The 18,142-nt window shown below is 44.6% G+C and overlaps 1 protein-coding gene across 2 annotated transcripts in view; it reads left to right on the top strand.

The window, feature by feature from the left end:
• PLCXD3 (phosphatidylinositol specific phospholipase C X domain containing 3) overlaps positions 1-18,142 on the top strand; it is a 139,285-nt gene that overhangs the window by 84,658 nt on the left and 36,485 nt on the right. The gene's annotated exons all lie outside the window — the stretch shown is intronic.

Raw genomic sequence — 18,142 nt, 5'->3', positions numbered from 1 at the left:
TGGGATCAAACCAGTGACCTTCCGTGTGCAAAGCATGTGCTGTGTCACTGCGCTCTAGTTGCTTCAAAGACTTTAATGCTCCAATGTACCATCATTGCATCAGCTGCTGCCATTTTGTGTTTCAGAAGCTCTCATTAGGTTTCTCAGTTATCTGGCAGCAATGCTGAGGAATTCAGCAGTAGCCCCAGGCAGAAGTGAGAGCAGCTGCTATGGCAAAGAAGTCTTGCATGGTGTGGGACCACCACCTCTCTGTTCATTGCAGGATGGTGGGGAGTTGAGAGAGGGAAAGCTTGCAGCTCCACAAGGGACAATGAAAATCAGTTTGGTAGTCTTGTCATGCAGGAGACCCACCACCTTTATGAAGCTGGGCACCTGCAGGGGATCAACAGAGTTCACTGGAATCGGAATCAACACATTGCATTTGGATGTGGTCTCAGTAGGATGAGAGAACAAGTCAAGGTATCTTAAGATGAATCCAACTCATAGGGAATCATGAACATTTGCCAGGAATAGGAAAATTCAGTTCAGGCAGTTAACAACAATGTCAATGGGCCAGTGGAGTCTGACTATTCAAGGTGCTGTCCATGGTACTGAATTGATCTTGGTGATAAGGGAAATGTCATGGACAGCTCCTTTAAAGTTCACACTGAAACCCAGAGTGATACCCTGCCCCTTTGACATGGTGCTACCAGCCTCCACCACCGCTATCTATCTCAGAAGCTTTTAGGTGAGGTTGGAAGTAGAACCACTGCCAGCTACACACCTATCCCAATGTCATCACTACCTTGTACCATTACTCCTATATTATTATTATTATTATTATTATTATTATTATTATTATTATTATTATTACATTTCTATGCCCTCCCTTGCCGAAGCCTCGGGGTGGCTTACAACACATAACATTATGATGTTATTATGAAAATGTCACTGTTGTCTTTGCAGCAAGTCATTTGATATAGATCTCTTTAGATCAACATTGTTTTACCTGGCCCATTCCCATTTCAAGCTACATTGAGGTGAAACAAAATTCTCACATAATATATATGCTGATATGATCTTCTAAGATCATGCAGTGCAATGTAAACATGTGTTAATTTCAGTCTTTCATTTAAAAGGATTAGCAATAGATAATTTATCGTGATGGTTGCTGGAAAGAATGATTTGTCTGCTCTTTTCCAAGTTCCAGGGGGTGCAGGATCTAGATGAGGTATCATGATGAAATCTGATATACCCAAAGCAGATTGTGACTCTTTACCACATCAGTTCAGCTTTGACCTGAGAGTACATGCAGTTTCCTAGAAGGCTTCCCTCATATCTCAAATAACAGCTCTCAAATTGTGGGAATGAGTCTAAATGAAATGATTATGATGATGGAACTAGTAATTACCACCTAAAAATTCATTGGCTGTGTTCAGACAGAATGGAAAATCATGAAACTCATTCCCTCCATGTGAATGTGTTACAATGAGTCTCAGACTTCTGTGCTTCCCTTCCTTTCCCTCCTTTTTTGTATCCCAGAGGCAGGGATCTAAAGCATCTGCTTTTGTTTCTAAATAAACCACAGTTTGCTGTGATGCCCGAATCAGGGAGCTCTGGTATCTTTAAGCAATGGTCTCAGAACAACCTAAGATATGAAACTGCAATGGCATCTTTCCTTGTTTACGTTAATTATAGTTTAAAGCAGGGCAGTCAAAACTCTGTTAGTTCAAGGGCTAAAGTTCCATTTGAGAGATACTGTCTGGGATTGCATGGCAGTGATGGGAAAGGCCAAAGACAAAAGAGGTGGAGCTAAGATTACCCATTAAAAACACCAGCCTATTATTCCTTACAGCTCTTCTCGCCTGTATCTAAGCCTTAGGGAAACATGTTAGACTTTTATTATTATTACACTGCATTTTAGAATGGGGGAAATCATACAAAAGCCACAAACCCCCCCAAATGATTAGAAATCAGGGAGGAGGGGTGGAGCCATGCAGGCATTTTGTAAGTGCCCAGTCTATAACCAGCCCAGCTGGAGCATCCACCTCTGAAAGCCTTTCAGAGAGAGGACGACTCGGCTGTGGTGCCTTAGCTATCAGGCTCTCTCCCTTTGTCTGCTCACCTGGGGCCAAACTGGATGAACTTTAGTCATCAAGTAAAACTAATTCCATTTTTCTGAGTGTAAATGGCTTTTAATTGGTCTCACTTGTTGTTGTGTTAGCTGCTTCACAGCATTAAATGACTCTTGAGGATCCTGCTTCTGTTGAAAATGAATGTGCTTCTGTTTTATTATTTTTTTATTTTTGTTAATTGGCTTTAAAAGATCTTGTGAGCTGCCATGGGAATTTTATTCAGAAAATGAAGGTACAGTTCTTTCACATAAGTAGATGCATAGGGTTGTATCCACGATCTGCCTGAGGCAAGATGGAGGCTCTTCTTGTGGAAGGTCCCTGCCTCTCCCTAGCATACCTGCAAGCAAACCATCAAAAAGGATAAAACATCAGTGAGAAAGGTCAAAAGAAGAGAGTGTTTTACATACAAGTTGGACTTGATGGTTTTTAGATGTAGATGCAAATTTAGAACTATTGTATTTGGGAGACTGTGTGGATGTGGTGATTCTGCCTGCCTGTTCATTCCTCTGTCCAGGTGTCAGTCCTGCTGATAGAACAGCTCTTGTGGTTCCTTAGCTTTACGCCAGAATTGCACAGGATTGGATGCCTTCAATTAGAGGATTTCTCCAAACTGCCCTTCAAACGGTGGACTATCCTCCATAAAAGAGGGCACACGGTCAGCCTATGCCCACACCACAACCTGTCGCTTTCCACAGGAATTTTCCGTGTAGCATTTTCAGGGGACTATTTCACACAGGGAAACTAGTTCATGCCGTCTCACACATTCCCTCCTTCTTCTCAATATGAATTTTGCTTCTGGTTTGTAGACCAAATGTGAATCCATCAATTTCTGAGTCATATATGTATGACTCTTCAGATTACTGTTAGTAGTGAATTATAAATTAAACATGCAGTTTGAAAATGAAGACAGAAATGAGAGGAGCTGTCGGTGCACTCAAGCCCACATCCACTTTCTCAGCTCATCTACCATGGGTTGGAGGAATCGATGCTCAGTGAAGAGCATGTGCTTTGTACACAGAAAGTCCCAGGGTTTTGCATCTCTGGAAAAGGAGATGGGAAGGCAGTCTGCCCAGTGAGCCGCAAATAGTCAAATATGACCTAAGGCAGATTTCTGTGTTGCTACCATCTGAAGTGAGCATGTAGTGCTTTTTAAAAGATACTGGAAATCGCTATATAGGTTAAAAAAGAATCAAGTTGTCTGTGTTCTTATTATGGAATAATGTCTTAATATGGAATAAGAAAAATTCCATATTAGGGCAATCTGTTTATTAGGCCAACCCAAAAGTTACCCAAAATGCAAGCTTTTGAGATCTCCAGACATCTTTGTGGACATAGTTATTATACCTACATCCCACCCTTCCTAGAAGGAACCCAGGGCAGTGTGCGTGGTCCACGTCCTGCCCATGCTATCTGCACAACAACCCTGTGAAGTAGATGAGGTCGGGAGTCAGTGCATGGCCCAAAGACCCCCAGTGAGCTGTATGGCCATTCAAGGCCACCTTGGTCTTTCACATCCTGGTTCAATACTCTAACCACTGCACCACAGGCCTTGTTTGATCAGGCAGGGTCACAAAAAGCAGGTGTGAGGAGAAGAGAGGGAAAAGAGGGACTATCCCTAGGTCTTCTGAGACAACCAAAAACAGTTCCCCCTTTTTTTGAAAGCACATTCAATAGAAGAAAAGCCATGGGTACAACTTGGCAGTATCCCATTGCTTGGTGAAGCCTAATTTAAATGTCTTCCATCTTAAGCCTGGCTCTGACTTCTGCATGCAGCCAGTCTTCCTCCCCCTTTCTCCACCCTGCCTTTTTGTAATATCTTACCAGGTTTTTGCTGGGTTGTTGTCAATGCGTTAAACTCTAACCTCTTTTTGCTCTCCATTCTCTGTCCATGTCACTGGTTTTATCCTTTGTTATCGTCCCCTGCTGCTGCTTTAGATCTCTGTTGATTGTGCAGTGACATAAACACATCGGTCCCTGAGCAAGCCAGTTTCACTTTCCAGAATTCTCACATCAGTGCCCCATTTCCCAGCTGCGTGGTTAACCATGTCACTCTGGCTCCTGGCCGTGGTTAGTCACTGCACATTCCATCGGGGGAAATGCATCCAGCAGCACATATCAGCAAATTTCATGCGCTGGTTCACCACTAGCTCCCATGTGCAGATGAAACCATCTCGTGTTCAGTAGTGCTTTAAATTCGGGGGCAGCCTCGGCTGTGCACAGGAAGGCTTTTGCAATTGCCCAGAGTGGAAACATCTCCAGCTTCGTTCTTGTCAGGTATCATAAGCAAAACCACGTTGTGTCTGGTCAGGAATTTGGGGGAGGGAGGGGGAGGAGGGGGGAATCTCCAGTGACTCTGCAGCTGCTGCAGCAATCTGTACTAAGAACTTGGGCTCAGCAAACTGGATTTGCAGCGGGAAGTGAACTGTAAGGAGCCTTGTGTCACTTAGCTGGACCACAACTACCTGTGCAACTACCAACAGAACTGCACACTCCCAGGAACTGATCTCATTCGTGAAGTGATTCAGGAATTAGCACTACAAACTGGAACTGTCTGAGCCTAGTCTTTTCCCTGCTTCCTCTCCTTCCAAGCAGATCAGGATAAGAGACCTCTAACTGCAGTCTTTATTATGTTAAAACTCACTCGTCAGACTGGCCTTCTGATGCAAAAGAGGGGTATTGCAGAAGTCAATAACAAAGGAGTTAGAATGCCAGTGTGAATACCAGAAATTCCATTAGAGTAGAATAATAGGCACCTCTGTGGCGTGATGGTTCGAGTATTGAACTGGGGAACAAGGAGATTTGGGGTTTTAGTCCCTACTTGGCCATGAGGCTCTCTGGGTGAGTTTGGGCCAGTCACAGACTCTTTGCCAACCTACCTCTTCCTCCTTCAACTACAGTGAGAGGATATTGTCTCACCAGGAAAGTAAAGCCTTATGTAAGCTGTCAAGGCTTGTTGTGTGGCAGCTTCATCCTTTCTGGAAGAGCTGACTGGACTGTGAAGGGACCCTTTCCGGATTTTGTAGCTGAGGCTGGTGTCACTGGAGGAATTCTCCTCAGAAGAGGAGCTAGAACTCCCAGAAGGGAAGAATGCCCCATGTCAGAAGATCAGGAGGAGCCTGGGCCTTGTGGGGAGATGGGACTCTGCCTCTGTGCAGAGGTTGAACCTTAACCCATTGGCCCTGGAAACATACTCATAGCGAGAGAGTGACCAGAGAAACCAGTGTGAGGATTGCCCTTGTACAAGGGAGAGTTCCTCAGGAGTATAGGAACTTGGCCAAAAAGCCTGTGATGAGCTAAAGCTGAGCCCAGGTGGGGCTTCAGGAGCTCCAGCTACAGAAGCCCTCAGTTCCCGTTCAGCTACTGCTGGAGCCACATCCTTCTACCAGCTCCAGTGCCTCGTATCCTCGCCTTGTTATTGGTTCTCTGTATTGTTGACTTATTGATGGCTTTTTAACACTGCTCTTGGGCTCTGTTTCTATTGGACTGCTTACCTGTGCTCTGACCTTGGACATACACCATGCCCTTCTCTTGAAAGCCTAGCTCTCGCCTGTTTACTGGTTGGCTATTGGACTTGCCCTGAGCTTGTGCTGATGTGGAGCATGAACCAGCCCAAGCAGAATGGCTAGAGAGAGGAGGCTCTGCCTGGGACGTCACAAGAAGCCATGGTGGTTTTAACTGTTCTTGTGTCCTCTCAACCCAGCCATAAAATTTCGGTATGGCATGTTTGCTTTCTACTTGTGTTTGCTGTATGGTTTCCATGCTTCACCATGGCTTCTTGTGATGTCTGGACCAAGAAGCACCATTTTCCTATTCAAGGTTAAAAAAAGAATCCCATGGGAGGAGTGGTAGCGGAAGGGGCCAATCTAGACATATGATCCCCACAACCCACAGCTTCCTACAACACACACAAACATCAACGCTTGCTTTGTTCTTGTTGCCTGAGCGCTCTGCCCATCTCCCATTTGCTTTCTTCAACCGGGATAAAGTGGGCAAATGCACAGAAAGAGATGATGGGGACTGGAGCAAAAGTGTTTATTTTAAACATTTTTAAAAATACTTGGAGGCAGCGGTGGCTAGGAATTGTTAGAGACAGTGGTGTCATCAGGAGGGGAGACCCCACCTCAAAGCCTGAGTGAGAAAAGTCAGCTGAGGTTGAAATTCAGTGAAGAGTTTTTTGCTCTCAGGGGCTGCTGAGGGATGTGGTGAGAGGAGGACAGAGGGGGAAGCACAGGAGCGGTGTTTACAGGGGAACAACATAACCGTGTGGCCAGTAGGTTGTAGCAACATATGTATAATAAATGCAAGGCATGGAAACCGTGCAGGGGCATATGTCTTACCATGGGACCCCAGCCACTGTCTGAGGCAGAGGAGGAGAGCAAGGAGGGCCTGAATAAGCCACTGACTACCCTGAGGAGGTAGCTTGCTGCACGCTGGGAGAGCAGAGGGTTAAGGTACTGACCTTGGTGCTGAAGGCAGCTGTGCTCACTTGCTCTTGTAACGAGACTCCACACGCCATCGGCCCAACTTTAACTGCTGCATGCAGAATCCCAGTGCCTGCTGGTGCTGGGCAGGGCCTCAGCAAGGAGGCTTTTGTTGGGGCATGTCTGTTATGGAGAGACTAATTCAAATGATGCAATTAACACCGGCAGCTTGGGTGTCCTTACCACAGCCAAAGGCGAGTTCCTCAGCTGGCAGGCAGAATCACCAGGGGATGCTTGGATCTGGATGGCATGGGAGCTGCCTGTTCACAGTGGGGTGCAAGTGCAGAATCCCCTGTCGAGGGGCCTCCCCTGTGCTGTGCTCGTGGCAGTGTGAACAGAGGGTTTATCTTGTCACCGGAGAAGGTCGCTCAACTCGCGGATGGGAATAGATGCCACAGGCAGACCCTTCTGGTCTCCTGCGAATCTGCCTGCAAGCAACATAAGGTATGCCTCTGCTGCTGTCTGTCTCGGAAATGCAACAGACCTCAGTGACGAGGCAGCAAGCCATGCTTCGCTCAACCTTTGCTATGTTTGAAAGCTTTGGGCTGAAGCCAACAATTTCTCTCCAGGGATGTTTTCAGGTCTGTAGCTGCACTGGGGAAGAGCTGGCAATGTGCAGTCTTTGCCCATCCCATCCCCTGCATATTTAGCTTACCTACAACCTCTCCCCCACACGCACGTACACACACACTCATGCCCATTTGTAGTGCAACACACCTAGTGGGATTAAATAAAAGCTACAATAGCATAAATTGCAAGACCTGTTTAAGCTGTTAACAAAGCCCCAGTATTGTAGTAACTAATAAATGGACAGTGCCCACCTGGCAACACAAAGCTTCCTGCACCTGAGTCCTACATTTGTGGATCGTGTGAGGCAGCGAAGCCATGTATAAAGCTGCAGTTGTTGCTGTGACACCTCATCTGTCCAGATGTCATGATGCCTTGGGTGGCTAGCCCGCCAGCTGTCACAGCAACCTTGATCTCTGACCTCTTGGACAGCTCTCCAGTAAGATGGGAGTCTGAGCCACACAGCAGTTGGGGCATTAATCATAAAATATCAAGGATCAAGATTGTGCTAACCCTGCTGGAAGTTCAGTGTTCCATCATAACTTTCCCAGAATCTGAACTTCAGTACAGAAAGTTGTGGCACAACAACCAGGGTGATGATAGCATGAGATAAGCTTCTAAATTCCGTTTTTCCAAACCATAAACTAGAGCCATTTTCAGTCTAAAGAGGCTGGAAGAAAACGAATGCTATCAATTCAAAAATGAGCACAGTGGTAAAGCTAATCACATTAATGTTTAGTAGAGAAAAGAAAAGAGAAATATTCACTCCTGGAGAAGTTTTGTGTCTGAGTCATAATGTTCTGACAATGTGATAGAATGTTAATGATGGTGACATCCTAACACAAGTGCCTCCTGCGGTGGAGGACATCAGTTATTCATGACCAAGCTTTTGACTGAGCGGAGTGGGAAGGAAAGCACAAAAGCAACACAGCAAGTGCAAAAGAGCCATCTATTCTGTCGGCTTTGAAAATGCAATTGCTTCAGAGGAAAATGACAACCCTTCTTTTTTAGTACAAGGGTTGGACCACTTGTGCCCCTATGGTGCCTTTTTATCTACAACCTCCATCAGTACCAGCCAGCACCACCAAACGGTGAAGGATGGCTGGAAGTTCTAGGTCACAACATATGGTGAATGATAGTCCACCCTGTTTTAGAAGTTCTCACGGGAGAAGTTTGGGAGACATCTCAAGGGAAGCCAGCCAGATCTGCACATTCTGGACTGATGTAGGAATCCAGATGCAGTTGCCCTTCAGATTTCTGCTTCCTTGAATTTTGTAATGCCCTCTTGGCACAGTGTATAAAAAGTGAATTTGTTGTTGATTTAAAAAGAAAAAACTTAACTCCATTTAGAAATGTGTACTTTGACAGAAGTACCTTGAAGAACATGTATTTCGTGAAAGTAGGTATCTAAATAGGTATTATTTTACAGATCTTTAAAAAAACAACTCACCGATTAATATGGAACTAGGATGGAACAGACTTCTGAATAAATACATGAAAAACTCACCCAGACCAGAACTAGACTGAGCTGTCCAAACTTAGTCATAGCTGAGTGGAAGAGCACATGGATTTCAGGCAAAGGGTCCAAAGTTTTACTTGTGTCTTCTCCATGTCAGGCTGGGGAAGACTCCTGTTTGAAACCATAAATAATCCAGTCAGTGTACTCGTAGACAGTATCTATGGATCTAGGCTCTCCTGCTTATGCTTATGCTATGAGCGAGCATGTTGAGTCACTTTTGCTAAGCTGGAAAGGCAAGGGCTTGCAGATGGATGAGTGGCATGTGGAAGTGAATGATTTTATAGGTTTCCTCCAACTCCGGTCTGGTCTAAAGCCAGTTTCTATAACAGGGGAGGACTGGTGACAAAGGGGGCATTCTCGGGCACCTGTCAAGGACCCACACCATTGCAAGAGTCTACAGGATTTGTTCTGTCTCTTCATCATTGTTGTTCTCTTGCCTTCTTCTCTGATGCCAACAGTAACAGTGGCAGTAAGAAAAAGGAGCTAAAGATGGCTCTTTTCTGGCAAGCAAGCAGCAGCACTGATGACAAAGAGGATGAGCAGCAAGAACAGCTGGTGACAGTGGCAGTTAAGAAAAGAGAATCACCGAGAAAGAGTGGCTGCAGTAAACAAGCCTGCAAGGTTACCATGGTTCATGTATTTTTAGTATGATCTACCAGGCAGACAGTCAAGTGAGTTCTCCTTTATTGTGGTTTCCATCCTCCTCACTCAGTACTCCCACGGTTGACATGCATCCCATCAGCCACTGCACCTGAAATTCAATCTCAAGGTGCATCATTCCCCGCCTGTTTCACCTGACTCTTCTTCATTGGTCCACACATAGAGGTTGGATGTCTGGAATGCCTCCTGCAGTTCCCACTCTTTCCAGAGGACTCTGTCATAGTTGTATACCAGGAGCATGAAAACAATGAACCTGGGTTCAGACAATACAACAAGCAATAGTGGGACAGAGAAAACATAGAACCAACATTTGTTTCCTCCCATGGTTTCTAAGGACCATACTTATCATGATGAAATTCCACAGCTGGGCTCAGACAACAAGACAAAACAACAATGGTAAAACGCCACTGTGGCTTGTCATGTTGTCTGAACCCAGCCAGCATCTTGCCCAAAGACTCCCAACACCTTGGAGCTGGAACTATGCCTCTGCAAAAGAAAGAATTTCCATGTTGTCGGGCCAGTGTGAAGAATGGCTTGTCAAACAAAAACTGCTAGACTGTTTTCTTCCTCCACTTTTAGCAGCAGCCTGGCATACCAGAATGAAGCCAATAAAAATTTTCCTGATCCAGAGAGGGAGTATACAGTCCTATTGCCCTTGGGGCAGTTGCTTGTAAGTCTCCAAATCTGGAAGGTTACAAGCATCCAGTGCAAGCTGTGTGTCCCGGTCCAAGGAAGCTCTAGGGCTCCATCTGCTGACTGAGCATGGGTAGTTGCAGGATTACTCCCACAATCTGCTGTAGCTGCCACGGTCCTCATGGGCATCACCTGGAAGCTATACAAGAACTGACTTTTCCCTCTAGATGCTGCCTTGGTAGGGAGGGTCTCTTGACTTGCTATGGTGCTCTTGGCTCATTACTGCCAGACCTTGCCCCTCTTCCTGGACTTTGCCCTGTCTCCTGCCCTCTGCCCCTGCTCCAGTCCTAAGCTACCTGCTCCTGTTCGTGTTGCTTCCTCGGTTTCTGACTCCTGGCCTGCTTTGACCACACATTCACCTATTGGACTGGACTTAACTTGTTCCTCTGTCTGCTTCTGGTGCTGACTTTGGATGTTGGATATAGATTAGGATTTGAATGGGATTGGCTCTTGGACATGAGGCTAGTTGTCCAGGTCCTGGGGACCACGTTGGCTAGTCAGCCACCCATGTCCTGCATGCTGGCAGCATGAGCCACAACAGCCAGCGTCTTCTTCATGCCCTGCATTTGGGGCCAACAGGGCTGAGCCGTTGCTTGGAACTGGTGCAAGTCTGCTGTCCACAGCTTCCTTTCCTCCTGCCCCCCGCTCTACCCCCACCCCCCCAGTCAGAACCCGGTGGTGCAGCAGGCATGGTTCTTTCTGTGCTAGCTGCAAGCGGGCTGGGATGAGGCTTTGCCTTCAGAGACAGGAAACCATAGGATTGCACCCAAAGTGATGGCAAAAACTTTCTTCCTAGGGTAGAAGAGCAGAGTCACGTTATTAAGAAAAATACTGTCAAATGCAGCAGTGTGAGTAGTCACGGTGACATTAAAGTAGGAAGAACCCAAAGTGTTCCATATGTTGGTGGCTTTTTAACAAATAAAGAAGTTTGCAAATATGTATAGTAAATGAGTGTATATGTACACTTGTAATGTACCTACAGTCGAAGCATGGTTGAGAGAAACCACTGTTGAGTTCATTTTTCTAGAAAGGAAGGAACACCTGGCAATAACAGGCATTTCCTGCCATATAAGAGATGAGCAGGATTCAAAGGTTGCTGAAACTCCAGTCTGTGGATGCCTAATTTTGTGAAGTTCACAAGAGCAACAGATATTACAATGAAGGCTTCATTTATTATAACTGTAATTAGGGCAGGGAAAATTCAGAATATATACCACTGATATACTTTGCCCATTTCTCAGAGGGTCTTTCCATACCCTCCTTTCTTTTTATGCTGTTGCTCTTTGAGTCCCAGGTATTGCCAAAGATGCTGCATTGGTCTACCACTTAATTATTGTTGAAGCATTTTAATCCCATTTTTCAGCCAGAAAAACTTCCAGAGAGACTTACAATCCTTGGAAATATGACAGTCCCTCTCTGCAGGCTTACAATGGAAAAGACACAGCACAAAAGGCAAATGGGACAGAGAGGGGAGGGAGGGAAGGAGGGAGGGAGGCAAAACTGGGTTCCAATCTTTTATGTTGAAAAGTCGCTCTCATAGGGCCGGCATCGAGATTACTCAGGTCCTACTTTTCCTCCTTACCGTGTTTGAAAGCACCTCCTTTTCCACTGCTTCTCACTCTGGTCCAGGTAGAGATGGGGGAGGGAGGAGGAGGAGGAAGAGGAGGAAAGGTTACCACTGCCACACCCTGATGGATTTAGAAAAAAATGGTTAAACATAAAAAGATGATCTATTAGATGAATCTACTAATAACTGGTCTGATGTGACTCTAAAACTCAACAAGTTAAAACATGTATGATAAGAAGGAACCTCAAAGAAAACCTACTGCCTTGTCAATGGGAAGCCCTATGGACAAAGGATATAAACTTTACTGCCAGCCAAGCATTAAGAGAAAATTGGTATAAGATGTATTTTCGGTGGTATATTACCCCAAAAGGTATACAGAAAATAGATAAAAATTATAATGGAAAATGTTGGAAATGTAAGGAAATTGATGGAACTTTTTACCATATGTAGTGGACATGTGATAAAATTAAACCCTACCCCTAATTAAAATGTAGAAAATATTCAAAATTAATTTTGTCATGGATGCTAAGGATATGTTACGTAGGATTATACCAGAGACTCTCTCAAAGACTATGCTAGAGCTATTTAAATATATGATAACAGCAACAAAAGTTACAATAGCATCGAAGTGGAAGGTGGAAGACTGTCCAGCTACTGACAAATGGAAAAATGAGCTAGTTGAATGTGCAATAATGATTAAATTAACCAATTATATAAAAAGAAGACCTGCCAAAGAATTTAATAAAACTGGAAAGCTTATTATGATCAATTTAACTAATATTTAGGAAAACAGAATTTGTAAAGAATATCATTAGAGACTTGCAGTTCATGCCAAAGTTATGACATCATTTATAAGTGTTTAATAAATTAAATTAATCTGTTGTTGGACCTTACAAAAGGATTGATTTAACTGTGGCTTGAGGAAATAGAAATTTCTGCTTGAATAGGTTCATGTTGGGATTATATACTATATTTCTGTACTGTCCCTTGGTATTCCTATCTCATTTGTATCTTATTTACTTTTACAAAAATAAAAATGTTTATTAAAAAAGATCCTGCAGCTGGCACCACGCCCTTCCAGCTGTGAGGTGCTGGAGCAAAGGCAGTTCAGGAGCTCCATCGGAGCTGATGGGGTGGCTCTGCTTTCCCATCCTGTCTTCTGCTGCCTCCTGATGAAAAGGCTGCTCCAGGAGTGTTGGCAGCCTCATCCAAGAGAGCCCGTGTGTTTGCAAAGGAACCAGCAATGGCAAGATCTTTAGCCTGATCATTGTTGGTCATGCGGGAAAGAAGTGGAAGTCGCTGCTCAAATTTATGAACCTGCTGCCGAATGCAACTTTGCTCTGTTACCATTTGACAGCTGTGGGATCCATTGCCCTGAAGTGACTGTCTATAACTCAGCACCCTCTAACTGCTGGATTTAAAAAATGGAGCATACTCAATCAGATGGCACAGCTTGTCCTTTCAAGGCTGAAAGAGAACATTGCAACCCCCCTGGAATGCCCATCAGCAACCCCCTCTTTTTTTTAATTGTTAGAACAGTCCCTCCATTGAAGAAACTGTCTGCTGTTTTGTCATTTCTCCCTGCAAGGAGTCTGCCTTGAGGGCAGGTAACCCTTTTCACTGGAAGGCTGTATTTCCTTGTGGGTAGCCTCCAAACCTGGGTGCAGCCAATGCCACATGCTGCAATGGGCTTGGAAAGAAAAGGCTACTGGTTGGCTTCAGAAGCTTAATTGCAGTGGGGACCATTTGAGAAGAGGAGGTGTTGCAATCCTCCCACATCACCCTCCTCTGCTTGTGGGTAACCTGTGGGTAGCTCCTTGGCCAATGTGAACAGAATGCTATGCTAGGTGGACCTTGGTCTTCTTATGTTTTTAATTGCTCTTGAAATAAAAACACATTAATTGTAATGATGTGTTGATGAACCTACATGGTATGACTAAGAAGATAAGAAAGGTCATGCTGGATCAGACCAAAGGTCCATTAAGTCCAGTGCTGTGTACACAGACTGGCAAGCCAGCTGCCCACAGGATCCCTCAAGCAGGATGGGTGCAAGGCCTCCTCCTGCCCAAGCTCCTCAGCAATGGTGGATGCAGGCAGGCCACCCTTCATGAAGGCAGAAGCAGTTGGCCAGCAAGGTCACTGATAGCCTCCTCCCTCATGGATCTGTCCAGTCCCCTTTGAAAGTCATCCAGATTGGCAGCCATCACCACTTTCCATAGCAGCAAATTCCACAGTTTAACTATAACGAAGTCCTTCCATTTATCTGTCCTAAACCTCCACCAATCAGCTTCATGGGATGATCCTGGGTTCAAGTGTTATGGGAGAGGGAGAGGAAGGTCTCCCTCTGTACTCCCATCTCTATCATGACTCCCCTACCATTTTTCTAAGCTGAACATGCCCCAGCCCCCGATCCTAAAAACAAAGATATCATTGTCCTTATTCAAAGCACAAGAAACAGGATTGAATCTCTTTTATTTGAGCAATTTCACATTAGTATCTATTCCCTGAAATCCTTTCAATAATGCTTTAGGAACAGCAACACTTTAAGGTAATCACATATCTATATTTTTGGCATCTCGTCCCCCTTCTGACCATACAGTTTACATTCACTCCAGGCGTGTATATGCAAATCTGCCAATGTGAAGTTAAAACACCTCATGCCTCCTGTCTATTAAATGCCAGGAGAAATGTGTTAATCTCAAGGTGCTACCAGGCTTGTTCCAACAAGAATAAAAAGATCTTGCTTTGTTTTACCAAAGGCAGGTGAAATCTATTTCTTGGCTTCCTGCAGGATTTTATACTGAGAAAGAGAAGCACATTTGGTTTGGCTCGTGATCTGCTCTCATGCCCTCCCCACCCGCTTTCCGGGCAACCAAAAGGGGTTTGCTAATGCCAGGGCGTAAAGAGTAGCTGTTCTGGGCTTCAGAAAGCCATCAGCCAAGTGGGCAGCTGTTGCACAGCAGGGCCTGCATTTTCCCAGGCTAAAATGCTTAATGAGGTTGATTAGAGGTTTGAGGCATGCAGAGAGTGGAAGTTCTAAGGAAGGGTAAACATGTTTTGTATGCTTACCAGCAACACACACACACTGGCGGACTTCCATCAAAGACACCAGCGTCGGAACACTTCCATTAACTCTGGAAAAGGGTTCAGAGTTGTCATTGTGGCTGGGACGTTGAGTCATTATCTGCGGAAGGGCAAAGATGCTCTCCATTTGCATGTTGTGCAGAGTTAATTAAAGGAGACATTTGGCAATGGCGGCCAGTTGGCCTCCCTGTTGCGCACTTAGAATGGCATTTGCTACCTCCAGTTTGGAGTTGTTTTGTACCTTCGGTATCAGAAGTAGGACCAATAGGCTTGTCAACCGACCAAGAAGGAAATAGCCTGCGCAACTCTTCATTCAGAGGGGTTCCAGGTCTGGGGAGGCATCCAGTAGAGGGATGTGCCGATTCTCTCTGGAACCCAGTTCACACCCCTCCCTTGGACTTCTTCTGGTGATTGTCCCTGTCTAAGGAATAGAGCCAAGCCCAGAAGAAGTCCATGGGTATTTACAAACCTCCAATTGCACAACTGGGAACTCTCCTCAGCTGTCATTCCTGGTGGCCAACCTCCCTCCCCATTTGCTGCCACTGGCACCACCAGCAACATGCTGGAAAAAGGGATGGGGCACCAGCCCCCATTCCTAGGTAGCCAATTATGGTGCTACCTAAGCAGCACATGTGGCTTGAGTTTTGCTGAGCACACTGGAAATCTGGGCTGTGCTTGCAGGAACCTGGACTCTGGGCTGCTGCAAAGCAGACCTGAATCCGGGAAGCTGAAAACCAGGGAATCCAGCAGATTTCCCATTCAAAGTGGGTGCCCAGTGGTAGCCCCGCTTCAGCATTGAATAGGCTTGCCTCCGCTATCCTCCAGCCCAGCTAAGAGGGAAAGAATAGGGAAACTTTCACTTTCATTTTGAATCAGATAGTGGTTAAACTTAACTATGGTTAGTGGGAGGAAGCCGACTTCAAATCATAGTTAATGAAGCTGTTTTTCCTTACCAGTCAGAGTTAAGATTAGCTACGAATAACTGTTCAGGCAATATGTGTGGCTAATCAGGCAAACTTCATATTTGTACCACCTTACTCCTGTTGCAAAATTAGGAAATTCAAAACTGAAATGCCTCCAAGAAAATTCTGAATTAATAAATGCAATCCCCAGAGCTCATGAAGCATAATTTGTCTTCTTGACATGCTAATGATTAAAGTTGTCTTTACTGATAAAAAAAAAGGACTCCAGGCAGTAGGAACCTAGTTTTGCACCCATATTAGGCTTATAGTAACATCTTCCTCAAAGGAGTGTGAAAACAAGCACAAAAACAACCATAACTGTGAAATAATTCAGTTGATGATAAGCCAAGGACATTGTTAGATAAGAAAATAAGGGGGAGTTTTGCAGATCATGAATAGATGTGTTTTGAGGAGACATAGTCACAGACTGAAGTCAGAGAACTAATTCTTGTGTCACAAACACTCCTGTAACTTGTCACGAGTTTCTGAAATGTTTTTATATGTCTGTAATTACAAGTACCAATCTTGAAAAGCTGTTTGAAATTCAACACTATTATTTATATGTGTTGATTTAAAATAGAAACAGAGACTTGGAAATGTGAACAAAAATGCACAAAGTGCAAACAATAAATGTGCTTAATAGTCTTAAAAGAGTTCATAAAGGGGATTCTGGAAACGGGAATTTGAGAGTTACCTCAAGGAGGGTTATTGCAGCTTAATTGCCTGCCGAATGAGCCAGGTAACCATCATGCTGATTATAACTTGAGATGGACATTGCTATCATTCTGCATAGGGGGCAATACAGTGACCCCCAAACACTGTCTGAGGGGCCATAGAATATTTCAGGTTCCCAGAGCCAGGGTTGGAGCTGGAGATCTGAACTGCCAGGATCCTCAGAGCTGAGAACCTGGGCTCTATTCTTTCTCCCCATCACAGCTGACAAGGAAGGAAGCACAGTGGCTGCTTTCCAAAGTTGAGAAAGGGAGAGGGGTAAGCAAAAGTGCTCAGTAGGTAGGAAGGAGGAGGGGAAGTGGGGAGACCAGAAAGGCTGGGGCATGAGGCATGCTGAAGCTCTCCAGCCTGTTTTCTTCCTCTGCAGGATATCACAGCTAGATGGCAAAAAAGCCCATTTAGCCATAATACAGGCTATGCCCACTGGAAGGCAAAGATTGCCTCCATTAGTCTTCACAATCTACAGAGAGGGATTCCAAGCCTCTGAGCTTTGGGGCTTATGGGCAATGTGACAGGATTTTAGTTTTAGACCCCTTAACGTAAGATGATGTTGAATGCAGTAAGGGTATGAATTTGTGAATGTTTAAGCCTTGCATTTAGTACTGTTGTGCTATTATCTTTATAAAAAGAAGTAAAAGTGGGTTTTCTTTGCAGTAGTGATTTCTCAAAATAAAATCCTGGGTATGACCAGGATCTAGGGTGAATAATTCATCTTATTCTGACATGGCAACTGGTTTGGGGAGGAGTTTAATTATGTTTAGTAACACAGGTAGTACAGGGCTGCCTACATACTGGTAGCCTATTTTGAAGGAACCTTGGAGTAGGAGAAAGGTTTGTGGCCATTCCTGATCAATTCATAGCCAAACTGGAGGAGCACCAGGAGAAGGAGTGCAAAGCCAAGGGAACCTTGGCTCATTCTCATAACCATGGAATCCTAATGCAGCCACATGCTGGCTTGCTTTCCATTGCAAGGGTCTGCAAGGTTTTCTTCTGCACAAAACTGGTTCAGAGTCTAACTGGAGCCTTTTATTTGAGAAATAGCATGCAAACATTAGCAAACAGTTCAGATGCATCTGTCTTGCTTAGAGGCAGGAGAGCGTGCTCATGTCCAGAGATGCTTTCCTGCCCACTGCCCTGGCGGACCTTTTTTCTTCTTTTTTTTCATTTTGTCTGGGGTTGCTCAGCTCCCTTACCCTGCCGTCCTTTTCTTCCCTGGCTTGAGCAATGATGTCCCCTCCTCCTAGCCAACTTACATGTAAATAGAAACACCTTTCACCCAACCCTGGTTTGTTTTCATGGGAAATAAGCTCTAGGGCTATAGCAACACCGCTGCTAAATGCCCTTGGAAATTATTGAGTTTTGCCAGCCGTGTGCAACAGGAAATGTAGGCAGATGCAAAAGGCAGAGAAAACAAATAGCTTATAGCAAAACCTTCCCACCTCAGAATATTGGTCTTGTTTTCTTTTTTTCTTATTAATCTTATTAATCTTAACCATGAATAAAATCCACTTATTTCAATTTGATTATTTACTCTATCAATTGATGTGGATTTAAAATGGTCAAAATTATGTCACCAGCATAGTATTTCAGTTTGTATTCTTCTCCATCCACTTTTAAAGCTTTAATTTTGTAGCTAAGATTTCCAATACAAGGAGGAACAAAAGAAGTGATAAAGGACACCCTTGATGTGTTCCTGTTTCCACTGGAAAACTATCCATTAACACTCCATTAATTAAAACCTTAGCATGTTTTTCAGCATACAT

The sequence above is a fragment of the Varanus komodoensis genome, unplaced genomic scaffold, assembly GCF_004798865.1.
Source record: "Varanus komodoensis strain SLA01 unplaced genomic scaffold, ASM479886v1 scaffold5, whole genome shotgun sequence".
Classification (NCBI taxonomy): Eukaryota; Metazoa; Chordata; class Lepidosauria; order Squamata; family Varanidae; genus Varanus; species Varanus komodoensis.
The sequence above is the reverse complement of the archived record's forward strand: the minus strand, read 5'-3'. Positions and strand labels throughout refer to the sequence as shown.